This window comes from Schistocerca piceifrons, chromosome 11 (assembly GCF_021461385.2).
Source record: "Schistocerca piceifrons isolate TAMUIC-IGC-003096 chromosome 11, iqSchPice1.1, whole genome shotgun sequence".
NCBI classification, from domain to species: Eukaryota; Metazoa; Arthropoda; class Insecta; order Orthoptera; family Acrididae; genus Schistocerca; species Schistocerca piceifrons.
The window spans coordinates 118,802,358-118,826,041 of record NC_060148.1 but is presented as its reverse complement, the minus strand read 5'-3'; positions in this window follow the sequence as shown (position 1 = coordinate 118,826,041).

Below are 23,684 nucleotides of genomic sequence, written 5' to 3'. Positions count from 1 at the left end.
TTGCAACATTATGGTCCCATTGAGTACATTTTTGGAGAAAGGGACATCTGTTGCACCAAAGGGCGGTGGGAGGGTGCAGAGCACAACACATTTTCTTTGTTTGGTAAGCATTCTTTTGTGTTTTGTACTTTTAAAATTTTGGTTTTTCATGTTGATATTAAAATGACCTTTTTCATGTTTGAAATGTACTAACTCGTTTTTTCCTCACAGCAGGTCAACTTGTGTGTAGTTGCAACATTATGGTCCCATTGAGTACATTTTTGGAGAAAGGGACATCTGCTGCACCACAGGGCGGTGAGAGGGTGCAGAGCACAACACATTTTCTTTGTTTGGTAAGCATTCTTTTATGTTTTGTACTTTTGGAATTTTGGTTTTTCATGTTGATATTAAAATGACCTTTTTCATTTTTTAAATTTACTAACTCGTTTTTTCCTCACAGCAGGTCAACTTGTGTGTGGTTGCAACATTATGGTCCCATTGAGTACATTTTTGGAGAAAGGGACATCTGTTGCACCACAGGGCGGGAGGAGGCTGCAGAGCACGATACATTTTCTTTCTTCGGTTAGCATCTTTTGTGTTTCATACTTTTGGAATTTTGGTTTTTGATGTTGATTTTAAAATGAAATTTTTCATGTTTGAAATGTACTAACTCGTTTTTTCCTCACAGCAGGTCAACTTGTGTGTGGTTGCAACATTATGGTCCCATTGAGTACATTTTTGGAGAAAGGGACATCTGTTGCACCACAGGGCGGGAGGAGGCTGCAGAGCACGATACATTTTCTTTCTTCGGTTAGCATCTTTTGTGTTTCATACTTTTGGAATTTTGGTTTTTGATGTTGATTTTAAAATGAAATTTTTCATGTTTGAAATGTACTAACTCGTTTTTTCCTCACAGCAGGTCAACTTGTGTGTGGTTGCAACATTATGGTCCCATTGAGTACATTTTTGGAGAAAGGGACATGTGTTGCACCACAGGGCGGGAGGAGGCTGCAGAGCACGATACATTTTCTTTCTTCGGTTAGCATCTTTTGTGTTTCATACTTTTGGAATTTTGGTTTTTCATGTTTATTTTAAAATGACCTTTTTCATGTTTGAAATGTACTAACTCATTTTTTCCTCACAGCAGGTCAACTTGTGTGTGGTTGCAACATTATGGTCCCATTGAGTACATTTTTGGAGAAAGGGACATGTGTTGCACCACAGGGCGGGAGGAGGCTGCAGAGCACGATACATTTTCTTTCTTCGGTTAGCATCTTTTGTGTTTCATACTTTTGGAATTTTGGTTTTTCATGTTTATTTTAAAATGACCTTTTTCATGTTTGAAATGTACTAACTCGTTTTTTCCTCACAGCAGGTCAACTTGTGTGTGGTTGCAACATTATGGTCCCATTGAGTACATTTTTGGAGAAAGGGACATCTGTTGCACCACAGGGCGGGAGGAGGCTGCAGAGCACGATACATTTTGTTTCTTCGGTTAGCATCTTTTGTGTTTCATACTTTTGGAATTTTGGTTTTTGATGTTGATTTTAAAATGAAATTTTTCATGTTTGAAATGTACTAACTCGTTTTTTCCTCACAGCAGGTCAACTTGTGTGTGGTTGCAACATTATGGTCCCATTGAGTACATTTTTGGAGAAAGGGACATGTGTTGCACCACAGGGCGGGAGGAGGCTGCAAAGCACGATACATTTTCTTTCTTCGGTTAGCATCTTTTGTGTTTCATACTTTTGGAATTTTGGTTTTTCATGTTTATTTTAAAATGACCTTTTTCATGTTTGAAATGTACTAACTCGTTTTTTCCTCACAGCAGGTCAACTTGTGTGTGGTTGCAACATTATGGTCCCATTGAGTACATTTTTGGAGAAAGGGACATGTGTTGCACCACAGGGCGGGAGGAGGCTGCAGAGCACGATACATTTTCTTTCTTCGGTTAGCATCTTTTGTGTTTCATACTTTTGGAATTTTGGTTTTTCATGTTTATTTTAAAATGACCTTTTTCATGTTTGAAATGTACTAACTCGTTTTTTCCTCACAGCAGGTCAACTTGTGTGTGGTTGCAACATTATGGTCCCATTGAGTACATTTTTGGAGAAAGGGACATCTGTTGCACCAAAGGGCGGTGGGAGGGTGCAGAGCACAACACATTTTCTTTGTTTGGTAAGCATTCTTTTGTGTTTTGTACTTTTAAAATTTTGGTTTTTCATGTTGATATTAAAATGACCTTTTTCATGTTTGAAATGTACTAACTCGTTTTTTCCTCACAGCAGGTCAACTTGTGTGTAGTTGCAACATTATGGTCCCATTGAGTACATTTTTGGAGAAAGGGACATCTGCTGCACCACAGGGCGGTGAGAGGGTGCAGAGCACAACACATTTTCTTTGTTTGGTAAGCATTCTTTTATGTTTTGTACTTTTGGAATTTTGGTTTTTCATGTTGATATTAAAATGACCTTTTTCATTTTTTAAATTTACTAACTCGTTTTTTCCTCACAGCAGGTCAACTTGTGTGTGGTTGCAACATTATGGTCCCATTGAGTACATTTTTGGAGAAAGGGACATCTGTTGCACCACAGGGCGGGAGGAGGCTGCAGAGCACGATACATTTTCTTTCTTCGGTTAGCATCTTTTGTGTTTCATACTTTTGGAATTTTGGTTTTTGATGTTGATTTTAAAATGAAATTTTTCATGTTTGAAATGTACTAACTCGTTTTTTCCTCACAGCAGGTCAACTTGTGTGTGGTTGCAACATTATGGTCCCATTGAGTACATTTTTGGAGAAAGGGACATCTGTTGCACCACAGGGCGGGAGGAGGCTGCAGAGCACGATACATTTTCTTTCTTCGGTTAGCATCTTTTGTGTTTCATACTTTTGGAATTTTGGTTTTTGATGTTGATTTTAAAATGAAATTTTTCATGTTTGAAATGTACTAACTCGTTTTTTCCTCACAGCAGGTCAACTTGTGTGTGGTTGCAACATTATGGTCCCATTGAGTACATTTTTGGAGAAAGGGACATGTGTTGCACCACAGGGCGGGAGGAGGCTGCAGAGCACGATACATTTTCTTTCTTCGGTTAGCATCTTTTGTGTTTCATACTTTTGGAATTTTGGTTTTTCATGTTTATTTTAAAATGACCTTTTTCATGTTTGAAATGTACTAACTCATTTTTTCCTCACAGCAGGTCAACTTGTGTGTGGTTGCAACATTATGGTCCCATTGAGTACATTTTTGGAGAAAGGGACATGTGTTGCACCACAGGGCGGGAGGAGGCTGCAGAGCACGATACATTTTCTTTCTTCGGTTAGCATCTTTTGTGTTTCATACTTTTGGAATTTTGGTTTTTCATGTTTATTTTAAAATGACCTTTTTCATGTTTGAAATGTACTAACTCGTTTTTTCCTCACAGCAGGTCAACTTGTGTGTGGTTGCAACATTATGGTCCCATTGAGTACATTTTTGGAGAAAGGGACATCTGTTGCACCACAGGGCGGGAGGAGGCTGCAGAGCACGATACATTTTCTTTCTTCGGTTAGCATCTTTTGTGTTTCATACTTTTGGAATTTTGGTTTTTGATGTTGATTTTAAAATGAAATTTTTCATGTTTGAAATGTACTAACTCGTTTTTTCCTCACAGCAGGTCAACTTGTGTGTGGTTGCAACATTATGGTCCCATTGAGTACATTTTTGGAGAAAGGGACATGTGTTGCACCACAGGGCGGGAGGAGGCTGCAAAGCACGATACATTTTCTTTCTTCGGTTAGCATCTTTTGTGTTTCATACTTTTGGAATTTTGGTTTTTCATGTTTATTTTAAAATGACCTTTTTCATGTTTGAAATGTACTAACTCGTTTTTTCCTCACAGCAGGTCAACTTGTGTGTGGTTGCAACATTATGGTCCCATTGAGTACATTTTTGGAGAAAGGGACATGTGTTGCACCACAGGGCGGGAGGAGGCTGCAGAGCACGATACATTTTCTTTCTTCGGTTAGCATCTTTTGTGTTTCAAACTTTTGGAATTTTGGTTTTTCATGTTTATTTTAAAATGACCTTTTTCATGTTTGAAATGTACTAACTCGTTTTTTCCTCACTGCAGGTCAACTTGTGTGTGGTTGCAACATTATGGTCCCATTGAGTACATTTTTGGAGAAAGGGACATCTGTTGCACCACAGGGCGGGAGGAGGCTGCAGAGCACGATACATTTTCTTTCTTCGGTTAGCATCTTTTGTGTTTCATACTTTTGGAATTTTGGTTTTTGATGTTGATTTTAAAATGAAATTTTTCATGTTTGAAATGTACTAACTCGTTTTTTCCTCACAGCAGGTCAACTTGTGTGTGGTTGCAACATTATGGTCCCATTGAGTACATTTTTGGAGAAAGGGACATGTGTTGCACCACAGGGCGGGAGGAGGGTGCAGAGCACGATACATTTTCTTTCTTCGGTTAGCATCTTTTGTGTTTCATACTTTTGGAATTTTGGTTTTTCATGTTTATTTTAAAATGACCTTTTTCATGTTTGAAATGTACTAACTCGTTTTTTCCTCACAGCAGGTCAACTTGTGTGTGGTTGCAACATTATGGTCCCATTGAGTACATTTTTGGAGAAAGGGACATGTGTTGCACCACAGGGCGGGAGCAGGCTGCAGAGCACGATACATTTTCATTCTTCGGTTAGCATCTTTTGTGTTTCATACTTTTGGAATTTTGGTTTTTCATGTTTATTTTAAAATTACCTTTTTCATGTTTGAAATGTACTAACTCGTTTTTTCCTCACAGCAGGTCAACTTGTGTGTGGTTGCAACATTATGGTCCCATTGAGTACATTTTTGGAGAAAGGACATGTGTTGCACCACAGGGCGGGAGGAGGCTGCAGAGCACGATACATTTTCTTTCTTCAGTTAGCATCTTTTGTGTTTCATACTTTTGGAATTTTGGTTTTTCATGTTTATTTTAAAATTACCTTTTTCATGTTTGAAATGTACTAACTCGTTTTTTCCTCACAGCAGGTCAACTTGTGTGTGGTTGCAACATTATGGTCCCATTGAGTACATTTTTGGAGAAAGGGACATCTGTTGCACCACAGGGCGGGAGGAGGCTGCAGAGCACGATACATTTTCTTTCTTCGGTTAGCATCTTTTGTGTTTCATACTTTTGGAATTTTGGTTTTTGATGTTGATTTTAAAATGAAATTTTTCATGTTTGAAATGTACTAACTCGTTTTTTCCTCACAGCAGGTGAACTTGTGTGTGGTTGCAACATTATGGTCCCATTGAGTACATTTTTGGAGAAAGGGACATCTGTTGCACCACAGGGCGGGAGCAGGCTGCAGAGCACGATACATTTTCTTTCTTCGGTTAGCATCTTTTGTGTTTCATACTTTTGGAATTTTGGTTATTGATGTTGATTTTAAAATGAAATTTTTCATGTTTGAAATGTACTAACTCGTTTTTTCCTCACAGCTGGTCAACTTGTGTGTGGTTGCAACATTATGGTCCCATTGAGTACATTTTTGGAGAAAGGGACATCTGTTGCACCACAGGGCGGGAGGAGGCTGCAGAGCACGATACATTTTCTTTCTTCGGTTAGCATCTTTTGTGTTTCATACTTTTGGAATTTTGGTTTTTGATGTTGATTTTAAAATGAAATTTTTCATGTTTGAAATGTACTAACTCGTTTTTTCCTCACAGCAGGTCAACTTGTGTGTGGTTGCAACATTATGGTCCCATTGAGTACATTTTTGGAGAAAGGGACATGTGTTGCACCACAGGGCGGGAGGAGGCTGCAGAGCACGATACATTTTCTTTCTTCGGTTAGCATCTTTTGTGTTTCATACTTTTGGAATTTTGGTTTTTCATGTTTATTTTAAAATGACCTTTTTCATGTTTGAAATGTACTAACTCGTTTTTTCCTCACAGCAGGTCAACTTGTGTGTGGTTGCAACATTATGGTCCCATTGAGTACATTTTTGGAGAAAGGGACATCTGTTGCACCAAAGGGCGGTGGGAGGGTGCAGAGCACAACACATTTTCTTTGTTTGGTAAGCATTCTTTTGTGTTTTGTACTTTTAAAATTTTGGTTTTTCATGTTGATATTAAAATGACCTTTTTCATGTTTGAAATGTACTAACTCGTTTTTTCCTCACAGCAGGTCAACTTGTGTGTAGTTGCAACATTATGGTCCCATTGAGTACATTTTTGGAGAAAGGGACATCTGTTGCACCACAGGGCGGTGGGAGGGTGCAGAGCACAACACATTTTCTTTGTTTGGTACTTTTGGAATTTTGGTTTTTCATGTTGATATTAAAATGACCTTTTTCATTTTTTAAATTTACTAACTCGTTTTTTCCTCACAGCAGGTCAACTTGTGTGTGGTTGCAACATTATGGTCCCATTGAGTACATTTTTGGAGAAAGGGACATGTGTTGCACCACAGGGCGGGAGGAGGCTGCAGAGCACGATACATTTTCTTTCTTCGGTTAGCATCTTTTGTGTTTCATACTTTTGGAATTTTGGTTTTTCATGTTTATTTTAAAATGACCTTTTTCATGTTTGAAATGTACTAACTCGTTTTTTCCTCACAGCAGGTCAACTTGTGTGTGGTTGCAACATTATGGTCCCATAGAGTACATTTTTGGAGAAAGGGACATCTGTTGCACCACAGGGCGGTGGGAGGGTGCAGAGCACAACACATTTTCTTTGTTTGGTAAGCATTCTTTTGTGTTTTGTACTTCTGGAATTTTGGTTTTTCATGTTGATATTAAAATGACCTTTTTCATTTTTTAAATTTACTAACTCGTTTTTTCCTCGCAGCAGGTCAACTTGTGTGTGGTTGCAACAATATGCTCCCATTGAGTACATTTTTGGAGAAAGGGACATGTGTTGCACCACAGGGCGGGAGGAGGGTGCAACGCACGATACATTTTCTTTCTTCGGTTAGCATCTTTTGTGTTTCATGCTTTTGGAATTTTGGTTTTTCATGTTTATTTTAAAATGACCTTTTTCATGTTTGAAATGTACTAACTCGTTTTTTCCTCACAGCACGTCAACTTTTGTGTGGTTGCAACATTATGTTCCCATTGAGTACATTTTTGGAGAAAGGGACATCTGTTGCACCACAGGGCGGTGGGAGGGTGCAGAGCACAACACATTTTCTTTGTTTGGTAAGCATTCTTTTGTGTTTTGTACTTCTGTAATTTTGGTTTTTCATGTTGATATTAAAATGACCTTTTTCATTTTTTAAATTTACTAACTCGTTTTTTCCTCACAGCAGGTCAACTTGTGTGTGGTTGCAACAATATGCTCCCATTGAGTACATTTTTGGAGAAAGGGACATGTGTTGCACCACAGGGCGGGAGGAGGGTGCAAAGCACGATACATTTTCTTTCTTCGGTTAGCATATTTTGTGTTTCATACTTTTGGAATTTTGGTTTTTCATGTTTATTTTAAAATGACCTTTTTCATGTTTGAAATTTACTAACTCGTTTTTTCCTCACAGCACGTCAACTTTTGTGTGGTTGCAACATTATGCTCCCATTGAGTACATTTTTGGAGAAAGGGACATGTGTTGCACCACAGGGCGGGAGGAGGGTGCAGAGCACGATACATTTTCTTTCTTCGGTTAGCATCTTTTGTGTTTCATACTTTTGGAATTTTGGTTTTTCATGTTTATTTTAAAATGACCTTTTTCATGTTTGAAATGTACTAACTCGTTTTTTCCTCACAGCAGGTCAACTTGTGTGTGGTTGCAACATTATGGTCCCATTGAGTACATTTTTGAAGAAAGGGACATGTGTTGCACCACAGGGCGGGAGGAGGCTGCAGAGCACGATACATTTTCTTTCTTCGGTTAGCATCTTTTGTGTTTCATACTTTTGGAATTTTGGTTTTTCATGTTTATTTTAAAATGACCTTTTTCATATTTGAAATGTACTAACTCGTTTTTTCCTCACAGCAGGTCAACTTGTGTGTGGTTGCAACATTATGGTCCCATTGAGTACATTTTTGGAGAAAGGGACATCTGTTGCACCACAGGGCGGGAGGAGGCTGCAGAGCACGATACATTTTCTTTCTTCGGTTAGCATCTTTTGTGTTTCATACTTTTGGAATTTTGGTTTTTGATGTTGATTTTAAAATGAAATTTTTCATGTTTGAAATGTACTAACTCGTTTTTTCCTCACAGCAGGTCAACTTGTGTGTGGTTGCAACATTATGGTCCCATTGAGTACATTTTTGGAGAAAGGGACATGTGTTGCACCACAGGGCGGGAGGAGGGTGCAAAGCACGATACATTTTCTTTCTTCGGTTAGCATCTTTTGTGTTTCATACTTTTGAAATTTTGGTTTTTGATGTTGATTTTAAAATGACCTCTTTCATGTTTGAAATGTACTAACTCGTTTTTTCCTCACAGCAGGTCAACTTGTGTGTAGTTGCAACATCATGGTCCCATTGAGTACATTTTTGGAGAAAGGGACATCTGTTGCACCACAGGGCGGGAGGAGGGTGCAGAGCACAACACATTTTCTTTGTTTGGTAAGCATTCTTTTGTGTTTTGTACTTTTGGAATTTTGGTTTTTCATGTTGATATTAAAATGACCTTTTTCATTTTTGAAATTTACTAACTCGTTTTTTCCTCACAGCACGTCAACTTGTGTGTGGTTGCAACATTATGGTCCCATTGAGTACATTTTTGGAGAAAGGGACATCTGTTGCACCACAGTGCGGGAGGAGGGTGCAGAGCACGATACATTTTCTTTCTTCGGTTAGCATCTTTTGTGTTTCATACTTTTGGAATTTTGGTTTTTGATGTTGATTTTAAAATGACCTCTTTCATGTTTGAAATGTACTAACTTGTTTTTTCCTCACAGCAGGTCAACTTGTGTGTGGTTGCAACATTACGGTCCCATTGAGTACATTTTTGGAGAAAGGGACATCTGTTGCACCACAGGGCGGGAAGAGGGTGCAGAGCACGATACATTTTCTTTCTTCGGTTAGCATCTTTTGTGTTTCATTCTTTTGGAATTTTGGTTTTTGATGTTGATTTTAAAATGACCTCTTTCATGTTTGAAATGTACTAACTCGTTTTTTCCTCACAGCAGGTCAACTTGTGTGTGGTTGCAACATTATGGTCCCATTGAGTACATTTTTGGAGAAAGGGACATGTGTTGCACCACAGGGCGGGAGGAGGGTGCAGAGCACAACACATTTTCTTTGTTTGGTAAGCATTCTTTTGTGTTTTGTACTTTTGGAATTTTGGTTTTTCTTGTTGATATTAAAATGACCTTTTTCATTTTTTAAATTTACTAACTCGTTTTTTCCTCACAGCACGTCAACTTGTGTGTGGTTGCAACATTATGGTCCCATCGAGTACATTTTTGGAGAAAGGGACATCTGTTGCACCACAGGGCGGGAGGAGGGTGCAGAGCACGATACATTTTCTTTCTTCGGTTAGCATCTTTTGTGTTTCATACTTTTGGAATTTTGGTTTTTCATGTTTATTTTAAAATTACCTTTTTCATGTTTGAAATGTACTAACTTGTTTTTTCCTCACAGCAGGTCAACTTGTGTGTGGTTGCAATATTATGGTCCCATTGAGTACATTTTTGGAGAAAGGGACATGTGTTGCACCACAGGGCGGGAGGAGGGTGCAGAGCACAACACATTTTCTTTGTTTGGTAAGCATTCTTTTGTGTTTTGTACTTTTGGAATTTTGGTTTTTCATGTTGATATTAAAATGACCTTTTTCATTTTTTAAATTTACTAACTCGTTTTTTCCTCACAGCACGTCAACTTGTGTGTGGTTGCAACATTATGGTCCCATTGAGTACATTTTTGGAGAAAGGGACATCTGTTGCACCACAGGGCGGGAGGACGGTGCAGAGCACGATACATTTTCTTTCTTCGGTTAGCATCTTTTGTGTTTCATACTTTTGGAATTTTGGTTTTTCATGTTTATTTTAAAATGACCTTTTTCATGTTTGAAATGTACTAACTCGTTTTTTCCTCACAGCAGGTCAACATGTGTGTGGTTGCAACATTATGGTCCCATTGAGTACATTTTTGGAGAAAGGGACATCTGTTGCACCACAGGGCGGGAGGAGGCTGCAGAGCACGATACATTTTCTTTCTTCGGTTAGCATCTTTTGTGTTTCATACTTTTGGAATTTTGGTTTTTCATGTTTATTTTAAAATGACCTTTTTCATGTTTGAAATGTACTAACTCGTTTTTTCCTCACAGCAGGTCAACTTGTGTGTGGTTGCAACATTATGGTCCCATTGAGTACATTTTTGGAGAAAGGGACATGTGTTGCACCACAGGGCAGGAGGAGGCTGCAGAGCACGATACATTTTCTTTCTTCGGTTAGCATCTTTTGTGTTTCATACTTTTGGAATTTTGGTTTTTCATGTTTATTTTAAAATGACCTTTTTCATGTTTGAAATGTACTAACTCGTTTTTTCCTCACAGCAGGTCAACTTGTGTGTGGTTGCAACATTATGGTCCCTTTGAGTACATTTTTGGATAAAGGGACATGTGTTGCACCACAGGGCGGGAGGAGGCTGCAGAGCACGATACAATTTCTTTCTTCGGTTAGCATCTTTTGTGTTTCATACTTTTGGAATTTTGGTTTTTCATGTTTATTTTAAAATGACCTTTTTCATGTTTGAAATGTACTAACTCGTTTTTTCCTCACAGCAGGTCAACTTGTGTGTGGTTGCAACATTATGATCCCATTGAGTACATTTTTGGAGAAAGGGACATCTGTTGCACCACAGGGCGGTAGGAGGGTGCAGAGCACAACACATTTTCTTTGTTTGGTAAGCATTCTTTCGTGTTTTGTACTTTTGGAATTTTGGTTTTTCATGTTGATATTAAAATGACCTTTTTCATTTTTTAAATTTACTAACTCGTTTTTTCCTCACAGCACGTCAACTTTTGTGTGGTTGCAACATTATGGTCCCATTGAGTACATTTTTGGAGAAAGGGACATCTGTTGCACCACAGGGCGGGAGGAGGGTGCAGAGCACGATACATTTTCTTTCTTCGGTTAGCTTCTTTTGTGTTTCATACTTTTGGCATTTTGGTTTTTGATGTTGATTTTAAAATGAAATTTTTCATGTTTGAAATGTACTAACTCGTTCTTTCCTCACAGCACGTCAACTTGTGTGTGGTTGCAACATTATGGTCCCATTGAGTACATTTTTGGAGAAAGGGACATGTGTTGCACCACAGGGCGGGAGGAGGGTGCAAAGCACGATATATTTTCTTTCTTCGGTTAGCATTTTTGTGATTCATACTTTTGAAATTTTGGTTTCTGATGTTGATTTTAAAACGACCTCTTTCATGTTTGAAATGTACTAACTCGTTTTTTCCTCACAGCAAGTCAACTTGTGTGTAGTTGCAACATTATGGTCCCATTGAGTACATTTTTGGAGAATGGGACATCTGTTGCACCACAGATCGGGAGGAGGGTGCAGAGCACAACACATTTTCTTTGTTTGGTAAGCATTCTTTTGTGTTTTGTACTTTAGGGATTTTGGTTTTTCATGTTGATATTAAAATGACCTTTTTCATTTTTTAAATTTACTAACTCGTTTTTTCCTCGCAGCACGTCAACTTGTGTGTGGTTGCAACATTATGGTCCCATTGAGTACATTTTTGGAGAAAGGGACATCTGTTGCACCACAGGGCGGGAGGAGGGTGCAGAGCACAACACATTTTCTTTGTTTGGTAAGCATTCTTTTGTGTTTTGTACTTTTGGAATTTTGGTTTTTCATGTTGATATTAAAATGACCTTTTTCATTTTTTAAATTTACTAACTCGTTTTTTCCTCACAGCACATCAACTTTTGTGTGGTTGCAACATTATGGTCCCATTGAGCACATTTTTGGAGAAAGGGACATCTGTTGCACCACAGGGCGGGAGGAGGCTGCAGAGCACGATACATTTTCTTTCTTCGGTTAGCATCTTTTGTGTTTCATACTTTTGGAATTTTGGTTTTTCATGTTTATTTTAAAATGACCTTTTTCATGTTTGAAATATACTAACTTGTTTTTTCCTCACAGCAGGTCAGCTTGTGTGTGGTTGCAACATTATGGTCCCATTGAGTACATTTTTGGAGAAAGGGACATCTGTTGCACCACAGGGCGGGAGGAGGCTGCAGAGCACGATACATTTTCTTTCTTCGGTTAGCATCTTTTGTGTTTCATACTTTTGGAATTTTGGTTTTTCATGTTTATTTTAAAATGACCTTTTTCATGTTTGAAATATACTAACTCGTTTTTTCCTCACAGCAGGTCAACTTGTGTGTGGTTGCAACATTATGGTCCCATTGAGTACATTTTTGGAGAAAGGGACATGTGTTGCACCACAGTGTGGGAGGAGGCTGCAGAGCACGATACATTTTCTTTCTTCGGTTAGCATCTTTTGTGTTTCATACTTTTGGAATTTTGGTTTTTCATGTTTATTTTAAAATGACCTTTTTCATGTTTGAAATGTACTAACTTGTTTTTTCCTCACAGCAGGTCAGCTTGTGTGTGGTTGCAACATTATGGTCCCATTGAGTACATTTTTGGAGAAAGGGACATCTGTTGCACCACAGTGCGGGAGGAGGCTGCAGAGCACGATACATTTTCTTTCTTCGGTTAGCATCTTTTGTGTTTCATACTTTTGGAATTTTGGTTTTTCATGTTTATTTTAAAATGACCTTTTTCATGTTTGAAATGTACTAACTCGTTTTTTCCTCACAGCAGGTCAACTTGTGTGTGGTTGCAACATTATGGTCCCATTGAGTACATTTTTGGAGAAAGGGACATCTGTTGCACCACAGGGCGGTAGGAGGGTGCAGAGCACAACACATTTTCTTTGTTTGGTAAGCATTCTTTTGTGTTTTGTACTTTTGGAATTTTGGTTTTTCATGTTGATATTAAAATGACCTTTTTCATTTTTTAAATTTACTAACTCGTTTTTTCCTCACAGCACGTCAACTTTTGTGTGGTTGCAACATTATGGTCCCATTGAGTACATTTTTGGAGAAAGGGACATCTGTTGCACCACAGGGCGGGAGGAGGGTGCAGAGCACGATACATTTTCTTTCTTCGGTTAGCATCTTTTGTGTTTCATACTTTTGGCATTTTGGTTTTTGATGTTGATTTTAAAATGAAATTTTTCATGTTTGAAATGTACTAACTCGTTCTTTCCTCACAGCACGTCAACTTGTGTGTGGTTGCAACATTATGGTCCCATTGAGTACATTTTTGGAGAAAGGGACATGTGTTGCACCACAGGGCGGGAGGAGGGTGCAAAGCACGATACATTTTCTTTCTTCGGTTAGCATTTTTGTGATTCATACTTTTGAAATTTTGGTTTCTGATGTTGATTTTAAAACGACCTCTTTCATGTTTGAAATGTACTAACTCGTTTTTTCCTCACAGCAAGTCAACTTGTGTGTAGTTGCAACATTATGGTCCCATTGAGTACATTTTTGGAGAATGGGACATCTGTTGCACCACAGGGCGGGAGGAGGGTGCAGAGCACAACACATTTTCTTTGTTTGGTAAGCATTCTTTTGTGTTTTGTACTTTAGGAATTTTGGTTTTTCATGTTGATATTAAAATGACCTTTTTCATTTTTTAAATTTACTAACTCGTTTTTTCCTCGCAGCACGTCAACTTGTGTGTGGTTGCAACATTATGGTCCCATTGAGTACATTTTTGGAGAAAGGGACATCTGTTGCACCACAGGGCGGGAGGAGGGTGCAGAGCACAACACATTTTCTTTGTTTGGTAAGCATTCTTTTGTGTTTTGTACTTTTGGAATTTTGGTTTTTCATGTTGATATTAAAATGACCTTTTTCATTTTTTAAATTTACTAACTCGTTTTTTCCTCGCAGCACGTCAACTTGTGTGTGGTTGCAACATTATGGTCCCATTGAGTACATTTTTGGAGAAAGGGACATGTGTTGCACCACAGTGTGGGAGGAGGCTGCAGAGCACGATACATTTTCTTTCTTCGGTTAGCATCTTTTGTGTTTCATACTTTTGGAATTTTGGTTTTTCATGTTTATTTTAAAATGACCTTTTTCATGTTTGAAATGTACTAACTTGTTTTTTCCTCACAGCAGGTCAGCTTGTGTGTGGTTGCAACATTATGGTCCCATTGAGTACATTTTTGGAGAAAGGGACATCTGTTGCACCACAGTGCGGGAGGAGGCTGCAGAGCACGATACATTTTCTTTCTTCGGTTAGCATCTTTTGTGTTTCATACTTTTGGAATTTTGGTTTTTCATGTTTATTTTAAAATGACCTTTTTCATGTTTGAAATGTACTAACTCGTTTTTTCCTCACAGCAGGTCAACTTGTGTGTGGTTGCAACATTATGGTCCCATTGAGTACATTTTTGGAGAAAGGGACATCTGTTGCACCACAGGGCGGTGGGAGGGTGCAGAGCACAACACATTTTCTTTGTTTGGTAAGCATTCTTTTCTGTTTTGTACTTTTGGAATTTTGGTTTTTCATGTTGATATTAAAATGACCTTTTTCATTTTTTAAATTTACTAACTCGTTTTTTCCTCACAGCAGGTCAACTTGTGTGTGGTTGCAACATTATGGTCCCATTGAGTACATTTTTGGAGAAAGGGACATGTGTTGCACCACAGGGCGGGAGGAGGCTGCAGAGCACGATACATTTTCTTTCTTCGGTTAGCATCTTTTGTGTTTCATACTTTTGGAATTTTGGTTTTTCATGTTTATTTTAAAATGACCTTTTTCATGTTTGAAATGTACTAACTCGTTTTTTCCTCACAGCAGGTCAACTTGTGTGTGGTTGCAACATTATGGTCCCATAGAGTACATTTTTGGAGAAAGGGACATCTGTTGCACCACAGGGCGGTGGGAGGGTGCAGAGCACAACACATTTTCTTTGTTTGGTAAGCATTCTTTTGTGTTTTGTACTTCTGGAATTTTGGTTTTTCATGTTGATATTAAAATGACCTTTTTCATTTTTTAATTTACTAACTCGTTTTTTCCTCGCAGCAGGTCAACTTGTGTGTGGTTGCAACAATATGCTCCCATTGAGTACATTTTTGGAGAAAGGGACATGTGTTGCACCACAGGGCGGGAGGAGGGTGCAAAGCACGATACATTTTCTTTCTTCGGTTAGCATCTTTTGTGTTTCATACTTTTGGAATTTTGGTTTTTCATGTTTATTTTAAAATGACCTTTTTCATGTTTGAAATGTACTAACTCGTTTTTTCCTCACAGCACGTCAACTTTTGTGTGGTTGCAACATTATGGTCCCATTGAGTACATTTTTGGAGAAAGGGACATCTGTTGCACCACAGGGCGGTGGGAGGGTGCAGAGCACAACACATTTTCTTTGTTTGGTAAGCATTCTTTTGTGTTTTGTACTTCTGGAATTTTGGTTTTTCATGTTGATATTAAAATGACCCTTTTTCATTTTTTAAATTTACTAACTCGTTTTTTCCTCACAGCAGGTCAACTTGTGTGTGGTTGCAACAATATGCTCCCATTGAGTACATTTTTGGAGAAAGGGACATGTGTTGCACCACAGGGCGGGAGGAGGGTGCAAAGCACGATACATTTTCTTTCTTCGGTTAGCATCTTTTGTGTTTCATACTTTTGGAATTTTGGTTTTTCATGTTTATTTTAAAATGACCTTTTTCATGTTTGAAATGTACTAACTCGTTTTTTCCTCACAGCACGTCAACTTTTGTGTGGTTGCAACATTATGGTCCCATTGAGTACATTTTTGGAGAAAGGTACATGTGTTGCACCACAGGGCGGGAGGAGGGTGCATAGCACGATACATTTTCTTTCTTCGGTTAGCATCTTTTGTGTTTCATACTTTTGGAATTTTGGTTTTTCATGTTTATTTTAAAATGACCTTTTTCATGTTTGAAATGTACTAACTCGTTTTTTCCTCACAGCAGGTCAACTTGTGTGTGGTTGCAACATTATGGTCCCATTGAGTACATTTTTGGAGAAAGGGACATGTGTTGCACCACAGGGCGGGAGGAGGCTGCAGAGCACGATACATTTTCTTTCTTCGGTTAGCATCTTTTGTGTTTCATACTTTTGGAATTTTGGTTTTTCATGTTTATTTTAAAATGACCTTTTTCATGTTTGAAATGTACTAACTCGTTTTTTCCTCACAGCAGGTCAACTTGTGTGTGGTTGCAACATTATGGTCCCATTGAGTACATTTTTGGAGAAAGGGACATGTGTTGCACCACAGGGCGGGAGGAGGCTGCAGAGCACGATACAATTTCTTTCTTCGGTTAGCATCTTTTGTGTTTCATACTTTTGGAATTTTGGTTTTTCATGTTTATTTTAAAATGACCTTTTTCATGTTTGAAATGTACTAACTCGTTTTTTCCTCACAGCAGGTCAACTTGTGTGTGGTTGCAACATTATGGTCCCATTGAGTACATTTTTGGAGAAAGGGACATCTGTTGCACCACAGGGCGGTAGGAGGGTGCAGAGCACAACACATTTTCTTTGTTTGGTAAGCATTCTTTTGTGTTTTGTACTTTTGGAATTTTGGTTTTTCATGTTGATATTAAAATGACCTTTTTCATTTTTTAAATTTACTAACTCGTTTTTTCCTCACAGCACGTCAACTTTTGTGTGGTTGCAACATTATGGTCCCATTGAGTACATTTTTGGAGAAAGGGACATCTGTTGCACCACAGGGCGGGAGGAGGGTGCAGAGCACGATACATTTTCTTTCTTCGGTTAGCTTCTTTTGTGTTTCATACTTTTGGCATTTTGGTTTTTGAAGTTGATTTTAAAATGAAATTTTTCATGTTTGAAATGTACTAACTCGTTTTTTCCTCACAGCAGGTCAACATGTGTGTGGTTGCAACATTATGGTCCCATTGAGTACATTTTTGGAGAAAGGGACATCTGTTGCACCACAGGGCGGGAGGAGGCTGCAGAGCACGATACATTTTCTTTCTTCGGTTAGCATCTTTTGTGTTTCATACTTTTGGAATTTTGGTTTTTCATGTTTATTTTAAAATGACCTTTTTCATGTTTGAAATGTACTAACTCGTTTTTTCCTCACAGCAGGTCAACTTGTGTGTGGTTGCAACATTATGGTCCCATTGAGTACATTTTTGGAGAAAGGGACATGTGTTGCACCACAGGGCAGGAGGAGGCTGCAGAGCACGATACATTTTCTTTCTTCGGTTAGCATCTTTTGTGTTTCATACTTTTGGAATTTTGGTTTTTCATGTTTATTTTAAAATGACCTTTTTCATGTTTGAAATGTACTAACTCGTTTTTTCCTCACAGCAGGTCAACTTGTGTGTGGTTGCAACATTATGGTCCCATTGAGTACATTTTTGGATAAAGGGACATGTGTTGCACCACAGGGCGGGAGGAGGCTGCAGAGCACGATACAATTTCTTTCTTCGGTTAGCATCTTTTGTGTTTCATACTTTTGGAATTTTGGTTTTTCATGTTTATTTTAAAATGACCTTTTTCATGTTTGAAATGTACTAACTCGTTTTTTCCTCACAGCAGGTCAACTTGTGTGTGGTTGCAACATTATGATCCCATTGAGTACATTTTTGGAGAAAGGGACATCTGTTGCACCACAGGGCGGTAGGAGGGTGCAGTGCACAACACATTTTCTTTGTTTGGTAAGCATTCTTTCGTGTTTTGTACTTTTGGAATTTTGGTTTTTCATGTTGATATTAAAATGACCTTTTTCATTTTTTAAATTTACTAACTCGTTTTTTCCTCACAGCACGTCAACTTTTGTGTGGTTGCAACATTATGGTCCCATTGAGTACATTTTTGGAGAAAGGGACATCTGTTGCACCACAGGGCGGGAGGAGGGTGCAGAGCACGATACATTTTCTTTCTTCGGTTAGCTTCTTTTGTGTTTCATACTTTTGGCATTTTGGTTTTTGATGTTGATTTTAAAATGAAATTTTTCATGTTTGAAATGTACTAACTCGTTCTTTCCTCACAGCACGTCAACTTGTGTGTGGTTGCAACATTATGGTCCCATTGAGTACATTTTTGGAGAAAGGGACATGTGTTGCACCACAGGGCGGGAGGAGGGTGCAAAGCACGATATATTTTCTTTCTTCGGTTAGCATTTTTGTGATTCATACTTTTGAAATTTTGGTTTCTGATGTTGATTTTAAAACGACCTCTTTCATGTTTGAAATGTACTAACTCGTTTTTTCCTCACAGCAAGTCAACTTGTGTGTAGTTGCAACATTATGGTCCCATTGAGTACATTTTTGGAGAATGGGACATCTGTTGCACCACAGATCGGGAGGAGGGTGCAGAGCACAACACATTTTCTTTGTTTGGTAAGCATTCTTTTGTGTTTTGTACTTTAGGGATTTTGGTTTTTCATGTTGATATTAAAATGACCTTTTTCATTTTTTAAATTTACTAACTCGTTTTTTCCTCGCAGCACGTCAACTTGTGTGTGGTTGCAACATTATGGTCCCATTGAGTACATTTTTTGAGAAAGGGACATCTGTTGCACCACAGGGCGGGAGGAGGGTGCAGAGCACAACACATTTTCTTTGTTTGGTAAGCATTCTTTTGTGTTTTGTACTTTTGGAATTTTGGTTTTTCATGTTGATATTAAAATGACCTTTTTCATTTTTTAAATTTACTAACTCGTTTTTTCCTCACAGCACATCAACTTTTGTGTGGTTGCAACATTATGGTCCCATTGAGCACATTTTTGGAGAAAGGGACATCTGTTGCACCACAGGGCGGGAGGAGGCTGCAGAGCACGATACATTTTCTTTCTTCGGTTAGCATCTTTTGTGTTTCATACTTTTGGAATTTTGGTTTTTCATGTTTATTTTAAAATGACCTTTTTCATGTTTGAAATATACTAACTTGTTTTTTCCTCACAGCAGGTCAGCTTGTGTGTGGTTGCAACATTATGGTCCCATTGAGTACATTTTTGGAGAAAGGGACATCTGTTGCACCACAGGGCGGGAGGAGGCTGCAGAGCACGATACATTTTCTTTCTTCGGTTAGCATCTTTTGTGTTTCATACTTTTGGAATTTTGGTTTTTCATGTTTATTTTAAAATGACCTTTTTCATGTTTGAAATATACTAACTCGTTTTTTCCTCACAGCAGGTCAACTTGTGTGTGGTTGCAACATTATGGTCCCATTGAGTACATTTTTGGAGAAAGGGACATGTGTTGCACCACAGTGTGGGAGGAGGCTGCAGAGCACGATACATTTTCTTTCTTCGGTTAGCATCTTTTGTGTTTCATACTTTTGGAATTTTGGTTTTTCATGTTTATTTTAAAATGACCTTTTTCATGTTTGAAATGTACTAACTTGTTTTTTCCTCACAGCAGGTCAGCTTGTGTGTGGTTGCAACATTATGGTCCCATTGAGTACATTTTTGGAGAAAGGGACATCTGTTGCACCACAGTGCGGGAGGAGGCTGCAGAGCACGATACATTTTCTTTCTTCGGTTAGCATCTTTTGTGTTTCATACTTTTGGAATTTTGGTTTTTCATGTTTATTTTAAAATGACCTTTTTCATGTTTGAAATGTACTAACTCGTTTTTTCCTCACAGCAGGTCAACTTGTGTGTGGTTGCAACATTATGGTCCCATTGAGTACATTTTTGGAGAAAGGGACATCTGTTGCACCACAGGGCGGTAGGAGGGTGCAGAGCACAACACATTTTCTTTGTTTGGTAAGCATTCTTTTGTGTTTTGTACTTTTGGAATTTTGGTTTTTCATGTTGATATTAAAATGACCTTTTTCATTTTTTAAATTTACTAACTCGTTTTTTCCTCACAGCACGTCAACTTTTGTGTGGTTGCAACATTATGGTCCCATTGAGTACATTTTTGGAGAAAGGGACATCTGTTGCACCACAGGGCGGGAGGAGGGTGCAGAGCACGATACATTTTCTTTCTTCGGTTAGCATCTTTTGTGTTTCATACTTTTGGCATTTTGGTTTTTGATGTTGATTTTAAAATGAAATTTTTCATGTTTGAAATGTACTAACTCGTTCTTTCCTCACAGCACGTCAACTTGTGTGTGGTTGCAACATTATGGTCCCATTGAGTACATTTTTGGAGAAAGGGACATGTGTTGCACCACAGGGCGGGAGGAGGGTGCAAAGCACGATACATTTTCTTTCTTCGGTTAGCATTTTTGTGATTCATACTTTTGAAATTTTGGTTTCTGATGTTGATTTTAAAACGACCTCTTTCATGTTTGAAATGTACTAACTCGTTTTTTCCTCACAGCAAGTCAACTTGTGTGTAGTTGCAACATTATGGTCCCATTGAGTACATTTTTGGAGAATGGGACATCTGTTGCACCACAGGGCGGGAGGAGGGTGCAGAGCACAACACATTTTCTTTGTTTGGTAAGCATTCTTTTGTGTTTTGTACTTTAGGAATTTTGGTTTTTCATGTTGATATTAAAATGACCTTTTTCATTTTTTAAATTTACTAACTCGTTTTTTCCTCGCAGCACGTCAACTTGTGTGTGGTTGCAACATTATGGTCCCATTGAGTACATTTTTGGAGAAAGGGACATCTGTTGCACCACAGGGCGGGAGGAGGGTGCAGAGCACAACACATTTTCTTTGTTTGGTAAGCATTCTTTTGTGTTTTGTACTTTTGGAATTTTGGTTTTTCATGTTGATATTAAAATGACCTTTTTCATTTTTTAAATTTACTAACTCGTTTTTTCCTCACAGCACATCAACTTTTGTGTGGTTGCAACATTATGGTCCCATTGAGCACATTTTTGGAGAAAGGGACATCTGTTGCACCACAGGGCGGGAGGAGGCTGCAGAGCACGATACATTTTCTTTCTTCGGTTAGCATCTTTTGTGTTTCATACTTTTGGAATTTTGGTTTTTCATGTTTATTTTAAAATGACCTTTTTCATGTTTGAAATGTACTAACTTGTTTTTTCCTCACAGCAGGTCAGCTTGTGTGTGGTTGCAACATTATGGTCCCATTGAGTACATTTTTGGAGAAAGGGACATCTGTTGCGGGAGGAGGCTGCAGAGCACGATACATTTTCTTTCTTCGGTTAGCATCTTTTGTGTTTCATACTTTTGGAATTTTGGTTTTTCATGTTTATTTTAAAATGACCTTTTTCATGTTTGAAATGTACTAACTCGTTTTTTCCTCACAGCAGGTCAACATGTGTGTGGTTGCAACATTATGGTCCCATTGAGTACATTTTTGGAGAAAGGGACATCTGTTGCACCACAGGGCGGGAGGAGGCTGCAGAGCACGATACATTTTCTTTCTTCGGTTAGCATCTTTTGTGTTTCATACTTTTGGAATTTTGGTTTTTCATGTTTATTTTAAAATGACCTTTTTCATGTTTGAAATGTACTAACTCGTTTTTTCCTCACAGCAGGTCAACTTGTGTGTGGTTGCAACATTATGGTCCCATTGAGTACATTTTTGGAGAAAGGGACATGTGTTGCACCACAGGGCAGGAGGAGGCTGCAGAGCACGATACATTTTCTTTCTTCGGTTAGCATCTTTTGTGTTTCATACTTTTGGAATTTTGGTTTTTCATGTTTATTTTAAAATGACCTTTTTCATGTTTGAAATGTACTAACTCGTTTTTTCCTCACAGCAGGTCAACTTGTGTGTGGTTGCAACATTATGGTCCCATTGAGTACATTTTTGGATAAAGGGACATGTGTTGCACCACAGGGCGGGAGGAGGCTGCAGAGCACGATACAATTTCTTTCTTCGGTTAGCATCTTTTGTGTTTCATACTTTTGGAATTTTGGTTTTTCATGTTTATTTTAAAATGACCTTTTTCATGTTTGAAATGTACTAACTCGTTTTTTCCTCACAGCAGGTCAACTTGTGTGTGGTTGCAACATTATGATCCCATTGAGTACATTTTTGGAGAAAGGGACATCTGTTGCACCACAGGGCGGTAGGAGGGTGCAGTGCACAACACATTTTCTTTGTTTGGTAAGCATTCTTTCGTGTTTTGTACTTTTGGAATTTTGGTTTTTCATGTTGATATTAAAATGACCTTTTTCATTTTTTAAATTTACTAACTCGTTTTTTCCTCACAGCACGTCAACTTTTGTGTGGTTGCAACATTATGGTCCCATTGAGTACATTTTTGGAGAAAGGGACATCTGTTGCACCACAGGGCGGGAGGAGGGTGCAGAGCACGATACATTTTCTTTCTTCGGTTAGCTTCTTTTGTGTTTCATACTTTTGGCATTTTGGTTTTTGATGTTGATTTTAAAATGAAATTTTTCATGTTTGAAATGTACTAACTCGTTCTTTCCTCACAGCACGTCAACTTGTGTGTGGTTGCAACATTATGGTCCCATTGAGTACATTTTTGGAGAAAGGGACATGTGTTGCACCACAGGGCGGGAGGAGGGTGCAAAGCACGATATATTTTCTTTCTTCGGTTAGCATTTTTGTGATTCATACTTTTGAAATTTTGGTTTCTGATGTTGATTTTAAAACGACCTCTTTCATGTTTGAAATGTACTAACTCGTTTTTTCCTCACAGCAAGTCAACTTGTGTGTAGTTGCAACATTATGGTCCCATTGAGTACATTTTTGGAGAATGGGACATCTGTTGCACCACAGATCGGGAGGAGGGTGCAGAGCACAACACATTTTCTTTGTTTGGTAAGCATTCTTTTGTGTTTTGTACTTTAGGGATTTTGGTTTTTCATGTTGATATTAAAATGACCTTTTTCATTTTTTAAATTTACTAACTCGTTTTTTCCTCGCAGCACGTCAACTTGTGTGTGGTTGCAACATTATGGTCCCATTGAGTACATTTTTGGAGAAAGGGACATCTGTTGCACCACAGGGCGGGAGGAGGGTGCAGAGCACAACACATTTTCTTTGTTTGGTAAGCATTCTTTTGTGTTTTGTACTTTTGGAATTTTGGTTTTTCATGTTGATATTAAAATGACCTTTTTCATTTTTTAAATTTACTAACTCGTTTTTTCCTCACAGCACATCAACTTTTGTGTGGTTGCAACATTATGGTCCCATTGAGCACATTTTTGGAGAAAGGGACATCTGTTGCACCACAGGGCGGGAGGAGGCTGCAGAGCACGATACATTTTCTTTCTTCGGTTAGCATCTTTTGTGTTTCATACTTTTGGAATTTTGGTTTTTCATGTTTATTTTAAAATGACCTTTTTCATGTTTGAAATATACTAACTTGTTTTTTCCTCACAGCAGGTCAGCTTGTGTGTGGTTGCAACATTATGGTCCCATTGAGTACATTTTTGGAGAAAGGGACATCTGTTGCACCACAGGGCGGGAGGAGGCTGCAGAGCACGATACATTTTCTTTCTTCGGTTAGCATCTTTTGTGTTTCATACTTTTGGAATTTTGGTTTTTCATGTTTATTTTAAAATGACCTTTTTCATGTTTGAAATATACTAACTCGTTTTTTCCTCACAGCAGGTCAACTTGTGTGTGGTTGCAACATTATGGTCCCATTGAGTACATTTTTGGAGAAAGGGACATGTGTTGCACCACAGTGTGGGAGGAGGCTGCAGAGCACGATACATTTTCTTTCTTCGGTTAGCATCTTTTGTGTTTCATACTTTTGGAATTTTGGTTTTTCATGTTTATTTTAAAATGACCTTTTTCATGTTTGAAATGTACTAACTCGTTTTTTCCTCAC